Genomic DNA, 10940 nt, shown 5'->3' on the forward strand with positions numbered 1-10940 from the left:
CTGGGTACGCTAAAAGGGTGCTAGGGAAAAAGACCAGACTTATCAGGAACACTCTTAGCAAGACAGATGCAGCAAATGTACATGGATACAGAGCCTTGAAAAAGTATTCAAGCTCTTCCTATGGTGTCCTACTTTGAGAATTTACAAACTAATGGATACAAATGTTTTTAAATTTAATATTGTGTTCAATGCTCAAACTGATGACTTAGGTGTTTTTATTCTGAAATCATGATGTCCACTAGTATTGCACATAGAATAAGGCCATTCAAGTTGTTTGGCTTGTTAAAGAAAGTTTAAGCAGCTAAATTTGGGGTTGCCACAAATTTGAAGACTTATGCAATCATGATTTTAATAATAATAATAATAATAATAATAATAATAATAATAATAATAATGTGTCAAGTTTGTAGGCTTTAAAGCTACAAAATGTGAAAACCATGTGAAAGTGTGTGAATACCTTCGTAAGACATTGTATATCACATATATATATTAACAGCACACCAAACAATTGATGGTTAAAGTGTATTCTGTACAGAATTGCAGTACAGAATCTACATGTAGGTGTACAGAAGTATGTTCCTTACTGCATCCACAAAGAAACAGACAGTCCTATACAAAGACTCCTGATAAGGGCTTCAATCGAAGTCCTTTATCTTCTCACAAAATTTATTTCCATCAGATTTAAACACAAACATACTGTAGGCGTGATCAATTTTGGCAAAAAAAAAATGTGTATAAGTAGTATAAAAGGATAACTTCTGGCTGTAATGGCTGTAACAGAGCCTGACTAGATTATACTGGTCATGCTGCTTACAGTATACAGTATATGTTATGGGTATTTATGGACAACCCTTGTAAGTTATTTCACATGTATACCTCGCTGTTACTGAAAATATTAAACTATTTATATCCATGCATTCCTGTAGACTTCACTATGTACTGTAACTGAAAATATTGTTTCACCAAAATATTGTTTAATCCCGAATACTTACAGTAGATTGTAAGAGTATGATGTTTCCACCTACACCAGCAAAACAACATCTGTTTAGGATTGATCAAGACTTATTCAACCTCAGTGAGTTCTTCAGCCATCTGCTTACAAATTGCGGTACCCCCAACAGCTATGGACCATGTTGTGCTTGTAGAAATGTGGATATGTTGATTTCATTTGCAAAAAAGAAGGTTTTTTATATGTTTTGCCTTTAATAGGTCCTCGACGCCCTATGTCCTAAATACCCTGTATGTTCTAAAATGTACCCACTTGAAAGCATTGCCCACTTCCATCGTTAATATCATGAGTAACTGGAACAACTGGGGTAAAGTAACTGTTTCAGTTGTGCTACAGGTGTCCATAGTAGAGACCTCCAACTACACCCTTTCAGGTAATAGTAATAGCCCAGAAACCTAACCACTACCCTCTGATCCCACCCAGAAGCTGATTAAGTCTAAAAAGATACATCTGCATGATGTCCTCAGTCTCTCTATCCACCCATGTTCATCCCAAATGAAAGCAGTAGGAGGGGTATACGTCACTAACAACTGAAGTGCAACAACTGGATGGCACATGGAAGTTAGTAAACTTCCAGCAGTTTATCTTACCAGTTAGTAAAGTAGATCAGATGGAAAAGTGAGAATGGGCTTCCCCATTAAATCGTATTTCATTGAGATGAGCTGGAAATTTAGGTCGTCCACATTGTTTAAGACCAGGGTGGAATTTCACCAGGACACTGCGGTTGGTGACCTAGTGTTATGACCTGTGTGAATTGATCTGTAAAGACCACAGGTAGTCCAGACCCATATTGTCTCATCCAAAGGACGGTGCCCCCCCATCACCACTCCTACAGCAGCAACCTGGTTTTCCTTCAGGGCCCTTGAGGGTCTCTCATTCCAGCACTGACCGGGCCCAACTTTGCTTCGCTTCTGGGAGATGATCACATCAACCTGCAAAGTGGTGATACTTCTGTCCTATGTCACCAGGACAGGCTTCTATTTGCCAGGACCCTTATTGGAATAAGGGTCTCACCTCAGCCAAGGGTGCATGGTCCTCCACTTTAACAGAATGCTTTATTGGCCATATACAATTTCTCGTATTAGGAATTTGTCTTTTCTCAGACCCCAACTTGCTCTCCATGAGACACACAGACAGGGAGAGAAGCTTGGGGTCAGAGCGCAGGGTCAGACATTTATACGGCGCCCCTGGAGCGTTTGGGGTGAAGGGCCTTGCTCAGGGGCCCAACAGAGTAGGATTCCTCTGCCAGTCCTGGGATACGAACTGGCAGCCTTCCAGCCACAGGCGCAGAGCCTAAGCCACAGAGCCACCACACTGCCCCCCATTTGGCTGTGTCTACGGCTGTGAAAAAACATCCCCCTTTCAGTGCTGAATCTACCCTTCTTTAGGAGTGTCAAAATGCCCGCCTTCATCTTCCCATCATGCCATTCTTTTAATTAAAATAGAATAGAAATTAAATTTACCCCTCTTCCCAAACAACGAGGGGGCCTAAAAATGTGAAATGGCCTGGGTGTGAGTGTGTTGGTGTCTGTGTGCAATGGATTGGCTTCCTGTCTAGGGCATATACTGCCTCGCACTTGTTGCTTGCTGGAATAGGCTCTGGCTTCCCCCAACCCTGAATTGCATAAAGCAGTTAGAAAATGAATGGATGGATCATATCGTTGAATTAGAATATGCACCTTTGCTGGTTAAGTGGGGGATATTAAATTTACTTCTGATGTGGTTTACAGTGCCAGATCTGCCTCTGTGCACATAAACGCTATATTTATACATATTCAGCAAGCAGCTGCTGTAGGGATTTCTCTACATGACACTGCAGTAGTCTACATTTCATTCTGTTAGGAAAAGTTATATTAGCCAAGGAATTATGGTTTTATACAAGTGAAGCACTTAAGTGTGATCCCTCTGTAAGGTGTAATTTGAATAAACATCTTTAGCCAGCACATCCTTTTTCAAAAGTAGAAATGTTTAATGTAGGTTTCTTAGTTTAAAAACAAAATCATACACTTTCACTACTACTGAATTATTTTACTATTTAGAAAGAAAGTGCACGTTAATACTGTAACTTTGCACTGTATCTCGAAGATTACAGATACTGAATAAATGATATTAAAGCCAGTGCTTATTGTTAATGCTTATATTGGAATCAATGCTTGTTTTGCATTGCCATTTTTGTAGTTAAGAATATATATATAATCTAATTTGAATAAGTTAAATACTTGATAAAATATACATACATAAAAAAAAAACATTTAAGGAGACTATGTACAGTATTTAAATTCCCTAGAAGTTTTGGTTTTAAATAAGGGTGCAATTGGACTACTACTAAGAAGTGAATTCCATCACCATAATGGGTGATTAACAATGCCTAAAGGAGTTCTCTTCTGACATACAAAGCATGTCTTATTAGTGAAAAGGTTGGCTATAGTAAAAGCAAAAAATCTAATAGAGAAAACGCTCAACTACCTAGCACTACTTCAAAAGATTATGCCATATAAATCAGGCATACCAGACAGGATTTGTGGTAGGCAGATGTTCTCCAGTAATCTCTTCTAAATTATTAATTAGCCATCTATATAAATTTCTGAAAATCCCTTTTCATAAACAGATGTCAGTATTATACTGGTTTCATTTGCTAAATCTGAATTCTGTCTGCTACCCTATATTTGATGTGTTGAGAGATTTGTCAGCTTTGCATCTTACATATCATGTAGTTCTAAAAGAGGGGGAGGGGACAGTTGAGAACGAATTTCAGAGGCAGTGAACTACAGTACCTCTGCTAGCATTAAGTTGATTGTACTCTGAAACAATGGTTTGAATAGTGTCTGGAAGATCACAAAGGAAATAAAAAACATACTTTTATCAGCATCACGCTATAATATGTAATTATGATAGGTCACGTCTGTATTATAATCTGGTTATACCTATTTTCTGCAACACCCCTCTGTACCAGACTTCTAGTCTAGCCAGACAGAGGTTGTCTCTTTGATCCCATGATCTCGTTTTGGTCCTTCAGAGCTCACTAGGCTGGTAGTGCCTGCTCACTTGATTCACTGGGTCGAACAAGGATCTGCGCTATCTGTGAATAATTGGGATTGTGGCTGTGTTCGATATGTTCTTCCCATGCAGAGCATGTAAATGAGAATATCCTAGCAAGGAAAATAAACAGCTATGTTTATTTTACATAAATGAATTGTTTAAGTGTAAGTGTCTCTGGTAGGAAGTATTAGGTTAGTTAGTGTGTTAGCTTGCTTCCCTGAAGACTGAAAAACACCTCTCCAAATATTCTTCATCCACTCTTAAAACATATGTATTTATAAAGTATATTGCTGTGTGACAGCTAAACTAACAGCTGGATTGCTGAACAGGAAGTGGTCCTGAGGTAAACTGGGAATTAAACACTCCACCGTTTACTTCCTTTCATGATTCACTTAATTAAAAGCTGATGTGTCATATCAGGTTTAACGCAAAGCCGACTATATTAATTTAATACAGGGATAAAAAGATAAAAATGGTTTATGGGGGAACACTGGTGAGCACCAGGTGAAAACCCCATGCAAACTCCGGGAGAACATACAAGCTCCGTGTAGATAGCACCTCAGGAATTCAACCCAGGAACCCAGCTCTGTGAGGCAGCAAGGCTAACATCTGTGCCTGCTTGCCATTCTAATAATCAATATAATAAAAGCAAAACAATGTGCAGTTATTTGCACTTTGCACTCAACTTGGATAGTCCAATTCTGAAAATGACTCAGTAAAAGCCAAGGTGAAAGAATAGGCAAGGCAATTTGATTTTAATCTCTGTATTATAACATGAGTAGATGAGAATGAAGGGACAGAGTTAAATCTGTCAGCAACAAATGTCTGTGAATTTCTCGCCTTTCCAATGAAAGAGCCACTGATTTAAGCTTGATATATAACATAAAAAAAAATCGTTCTACAATTACCCAAGACTATCATCACTTTCATAAATCCTGTCTGGTATGTGGTGGTTATGGGGTATAGTTTTTCACAGAGATAGAGAATAATTCACATTTTCTCTGAATTATTACAGTTAATTTTCAATCCAATTACAGAATGTTCTCTTTTGTTTTTCTTAAAGAGAAAGCAACCCTTTCTAGGGCCCCTCTGGTATGGGTTACTCTGCTGCTGGATTTTCATATCATCACCTTACAGTTGAACCAACAAAGCACACTGCTTTCCATGAAATAGGAGTCACTGGATTTTTCTCCTGTAGAGCATGAGGGTATATCATCAAGAAGATATGCTTCATTGTAAGAATTTTTAATTTTTTACTGTAACGGAGAAGCTGGTGCCCTCCAGAAAATACCACACACCTGTTGGTTGTGTGGCCCTCCATCATGTTTCAGTGAGAATCCCTGCTATGGAAAAAAAAATGTTTCAGGTGAAATCTTCAAAGACACTTCATCAGTTCAGAGCACCACAGCCTGTTGCACGGCTAATTAAGATCTTTCTTTCTGCACCTGCATCTTTTCTGCATCTAATCTTTGTGCAGTTGGACTAGCTTGAGCTTTTTCTGTAAAAATAGTCCGACAGATTCTCCATCTCTTCCCACCCACCCATTCCAAGATTCCAGTCCAAGTGTGTGAATCATTCGGCTTCACCATTTTCTCTTCTCCTTTACGCTATTTATAGAACCTTTTTCAGCTAAAACCCTTTTTTTGCTGTGATGCTAATCTGTGTTGGTTAGGAAAACTGGGGAAAGTTTATTGTGATTAACAAAATTTCTTTTAAAAAAGTCAAGAGAGATTGGAGGGATGGTTAGGCAGCTCGAAGTCTGCCTAATGCGATCCTAAATAGTATGCTTGCATTTTATTAGGATTTTAATGCAATATTGTCATTATCTCTAGTACCATTCTCATAACCCATTGTGGGTCAACAAACCCTTTTTCACTAAACATGAAGTCATTCAAAACAGATCCTTACTTCCAGAGAACTATTTCATATATGCAGTATACAGTATACCTATTTCAGAGAACTATTTTTTTTTAAATAAAAGAAATTAAAGTGACTATCAATTAGTGAGGTACATCTGTTGTATGTTGAATGTATTTCAACTGGAAAGATGCCTTCAATGTGGTTACCTGCTACAAATGAAGAACATGTCTTTAAAATGTACTGTAATCTGTCTGAGGATCTGCTCTTCTCAAGCCCAAAATGTACCTAACTCATTATAGATATTGCAGGTTACTTTTGCTACAGAACCGCCTCTTAAATGTAGTTAAAAAAAAGAACTGAAGTATGAGCATGGGATTTTATAAAGATAACAAAACAGTAATTAATCTTTAAACTAGCTTAGTTTTAAAGCTAGCAGATCATGACTCCTTTTAAGGACAAACTCGGTGGTCATGAATACCAACTCTCATTCATAACCACCGTTTCACACTATATTCTTGTCTGCGATTGAGGAAATCTGACGTGAACATTTTTTAAAAAGAGACAATGTAATTGTTTTCCTCAAGAGTGACATGGTTAGCATTTCCTTACCAAAAAAAAAGAAACAAAAGAAAATCTCACATTTTAACATAGATGCTTTAAGGTAACAGATAAAGACGCCTTTATACACACACAGGATCATTTGTTAATTCTTTATCAGAAAAGTGCACTATGCAAATGTCTTTCCTAATACTCACTGCTTTTATTATCATTCTAATCTCTGTACTGTACCAAAAGGCAACAGTTCTTTTCACAGTAGATGTGCATACAAATTCAAAGCATCAGGGTAGATGGGCAGACTTCCTGTCTTGTCTAAAGACATTCCATTCATTTCCACTGGCAGCTGTACAGTCTGATAAAAGCAAGCCAATAGATCAAATGACACCAATAGCTGAGATACAGAAGGACTTACAAGGGCATTAATCTTGGTTACATTTGACTGTGAAATTGTCCACATCCGAAAGCTTGCAGTGCCCTTCTCTTTTCCAAATCCTAAGAACTGCCACGAATGTACACCCACCGAGAGTAATAAACCATCAACAAACTCTTGTAAATCTTCCTTGAAATTCTTTGGTTCTCTTATTTTTTATGCATACACCTTACCGCCGCCTGGTACGAGATGGTATGTGCCACAAAACCTTCTGTAATTTGGAAATTTTAATGAAGACAAAATCTGGACACGCACATACAGTCATCTGACACAGAAAACGAGAAACCTATACAAAAAGCATTTCTGCTATAGGCCAGCCAATACACTCTTCTTCACCCCTCAACATTAAACAATGATGTGTGAGGCCAACGAACGACAAACAGACGAAACTGAAGCCAGAATCTATCTCGGGAGCAAGTCTGAGTGCCACCTGGACAGGACACCAGTCCATCACAGACACAAACACAGACACACCCATACGCTCAGGGCTACTTTTTCCAGAAACCATTTAAAGGGGACCTGCAATGCTATTTTCATATTTTGAGGTTCAAAAGAATCGGCACTGATGAGTGCATTTCAGACCGCAATGAAAATAAAATGTACATGGTAACTTGTAAAACCTTCAATTTACATCACAAGACAGACACAATTTCCAGGTTTGCGCAGTGCCATTTTCTGCTATTCAGAACAAGACAACAAAACTTGTGGTAATGTGAAGTGTTCCTATTATATTGTAAAGAAGCAATACGTCTCTTTTAATCCAATAGAAATATTGCTCTTGACTTTGTGACTGTTAACTCTACCTGCCGATCACGTTGGAACAATTCTGCGGTGACATGTCTGCTGTACTACCTGTATTTATTCACACGTACATTACATGAGTCACTACAGTGACTAGTGAGCAGGAAGGGCCAAATCGTGTCTCAATTCGTGGGAACTCGAATGCGAGTTTGCGATAGCATGGCGACTTCCAGTAATTTCACAAAGTTCACAATTTTGTGCTTAATTCGAACTTTGGAATTCATTTCTGTAACGTCAAGGAATGTATTTTGTTTCCGAGATTTAAAAACCGGTCTGAGAAATTGGGACTGCAGCTCCCCTTTAACCTTTTAGTACGTCTTTGGACTGTGGGAGGAAATCCAATGAACACGGGGAGAACATAAGAAACTCCATGCAGAGAGCACCCTAGGTCTGAAATTGCATCCAGTGCCACAGTGCTACAAGAGAGCAATGCTTGCAAGGGGTAGCTCGGGTGCAGATGTTAAAACATGAATACAGATGGGTTCTCATTTCTTTTGGCAAAATGAATGGTTTGTACAGTAGGTAAATCCATTCACATCAAGAAACATTTTTCTGGCTAAGGTGTCATGTGTTTAGTGTATTCAATGACTAAGGTGGTTATAAAATGATTGGGCCTGTTCCAGCAACTGTATTGTGAAAACTGGGGACAAATGTGACCATTGTGGAAATATGTTCTGAACATTTTCATGTGTAACACATCCTTCCACCCTTCCATTCACAATCCACTGGTTGGAGACTATTTGTGGATTAACTCAGCCAAACTGACCTCCGTTGTGCGCTGCTGTTGCCCTTGGGGTTGTGTTCTCTGTGGGCCTATTTGTTTTCCACATTTCATTGCTTCAGAATGCAGTTTTCACTGGACTAAGAATGCAGATTTATTAATTTAGACAACTAAATCCTTTCAGGCAAATGAATGACATGAAGTGAGAATTTGCTATTTGACTAATACCTACAGCACACTACATACAGGCCTCAGTGGAATACAGGGAAGGAGAAATGCATTACCAAATATTCCATACACATATAAATCCCCTAAAAATTAGCAGTCATAAAATATATGCTTAAATCACATTATTTCAGAGTCTCCTATATTTTCTCATTTTTTTGTGCTAGGGAAAGAGCTCAGAGGAAGGTAGATAAAGACAAAGAAACTGTGAAATCGTGAGTTGCGGAGTAGAAAAATTCCTTTCAAATTCCTGAGCTACAAAAGGTCGTTTCAGAACTAAATAACTCACACCCTCATTGTTCCTACAGGGAGAAAAAGAGACACAGACTGCCAGGCACTAATGAACTGAGTGAAAGAGCGTCCACTGTCCTTTCTTGTCACCACTAACAAAATCGTAGCCTTTGAAACAGGCACCTGCAGCCTCTTAGACCTGCGGGTTTTACTTAGATATCCAGATTTATCTGCTTGTGGTTATCTCTGAGAAAGACATCAGCTGTGGTATGACAGCTATCCCACCTCTCCTAGCAGAACCTGAAATGATCAGCAGGGTTCTGTTTGAAGAATGTCTGCAACGTGGTGCTGTTTACAAGAAAATCCTGATCAGACAAAATCTAAGAGTGTTTGGCTTTCTGATGGTTTTGCTCATATAAAGGGAAAGAACATTCAATAATGTCCTGTGATATTTAATTCAGTGAGAAACATGAGATGAAACATTGTAACCATTCAAAACAGAAAAAAATGATTCTCTTTCATGAAATATTCTGCCCTTAGGATTTAAGGATTTAGTAACTTATTCTTACTATTAATTGACCATTATAGAAATTGTACTTTGATTTTAATGACATATTATCCCTCTGAAGCATATTGAATAAGACAAAATTACATTTATAATAGGAATAAAAGGTTTAAATAACAGCATCAAGGAAGAGACTGTGAGAATATCAGTATAATACTGTACATTATATAATATTTACTCCATTTCCCACAAAACTCTACAAGACTACTTGACTCTTCCACCTTCTGGTCAAAGACAAAGTAGAAGGAGTAACATTCACCCATTCCACACCAAGTAATGTTAATAATACTAATAATTCCTTACACTTATATAGCACTTTTCCTGACACTCGACTCAAAGCACTTTACAGGTAATGGGGACTCCCCTCCACCACCACCAATGTGCAGCATCCACCTGGATGATGCGACAGCAGCCGTAGTGCACCAGAACGCTCACCACACATCAGCTATCAGTGGGGAGGAGAGCAGAGTAATGAAGCCAATTCATAGATGTGGATTACTAGGAGGCCATGATTGATGAGGGCCAATGGAAAATTTGCCCAGGATGCCGGGGTTACACCTCTACTGTTTTTGAGAAAGCTCTGTGTTTTTTAATGGCCACAGAGAGTCAGGACCTCGGTTTCATGTCTTATCCAAAGTATGGGACCTTTTTACATTATAGTGTCCCCGTCACTATACTGGGGCATTACGACCCACACAGACCGCAGGGTGAGTGCCCCCTGCTGACCCCACTAACACCTCTTCCAGCAGCAACCATAGCTTTTTCCCCAGGAAGTCTCCCATCTAGACACTGACCAGGCTCACGCCTGTGTAACTTCAGCGGGATGGCAGTTATGAGCTGTGGAGTGGTTTAGAAAGCAGAAGGAACAACATTTGCCCATTCCACACCACATGATGCTCCTGAACAATGGTGACGTCAAAGATAATGACAAAGAGAAACCCTTTGTCACAAAACTGCTCTTGGGCTGGGATGCAAGAGTCATTCGTAAACGTTGTAGAATTTATTAGCAACAGTCACATATTCTGACTAGTCTCTATGGTTTGATTCCTGCTGCTTACTGCTTATAAATACCAAGACTTACCACCTAACTTTCAAATTTCAGTCATAGACATTTTCTTAAACAAATCCACATATCATATAAACGTGAGCTTTACTGATTTCGCAAATGTGTTAAACTGCCTGTACATTTTAAATTAAAGAACAATATCCCCTAAAATAAATGTTCCATTCAACCTGTCTAAAACTAAATAGCCCTCTTTTTGGGGTTTCCCCTTTCATAACTGCTGGACTGTGACAAATTCTGTGACAGGCAGACCATACTGGGATCTCCAAAATGCAATCATTCCATTCCCACTTGGGTTTGCTGTAAAATGCCAGTGAGTGGGTGAAAGTATATTTATTCCCTATGAGGCATGGTATAATCCCATCTGGCATGGCTATTGAGTTTCAGCATTCAAAGCTTGCTGTCATCAGTCCGGCCTATCAGCTTGGTATGGGCTAT

The sequence above is a fragment of the Lepisosteus oculatus genome, chromosome 10 (assembly GCF_040954835.1).
Source record: "Lepisosteus oculatus isolate fLepOcu1 chromosome 10, fLepOcu1.hap2, whole genome shotgun sequence".
NCBI lineage: Eukaryota > Metazoa > Chordata > Actinopteri > Semionotiformes > Lepisosteidae > Lepisosteus > Lepisosteus oculatus.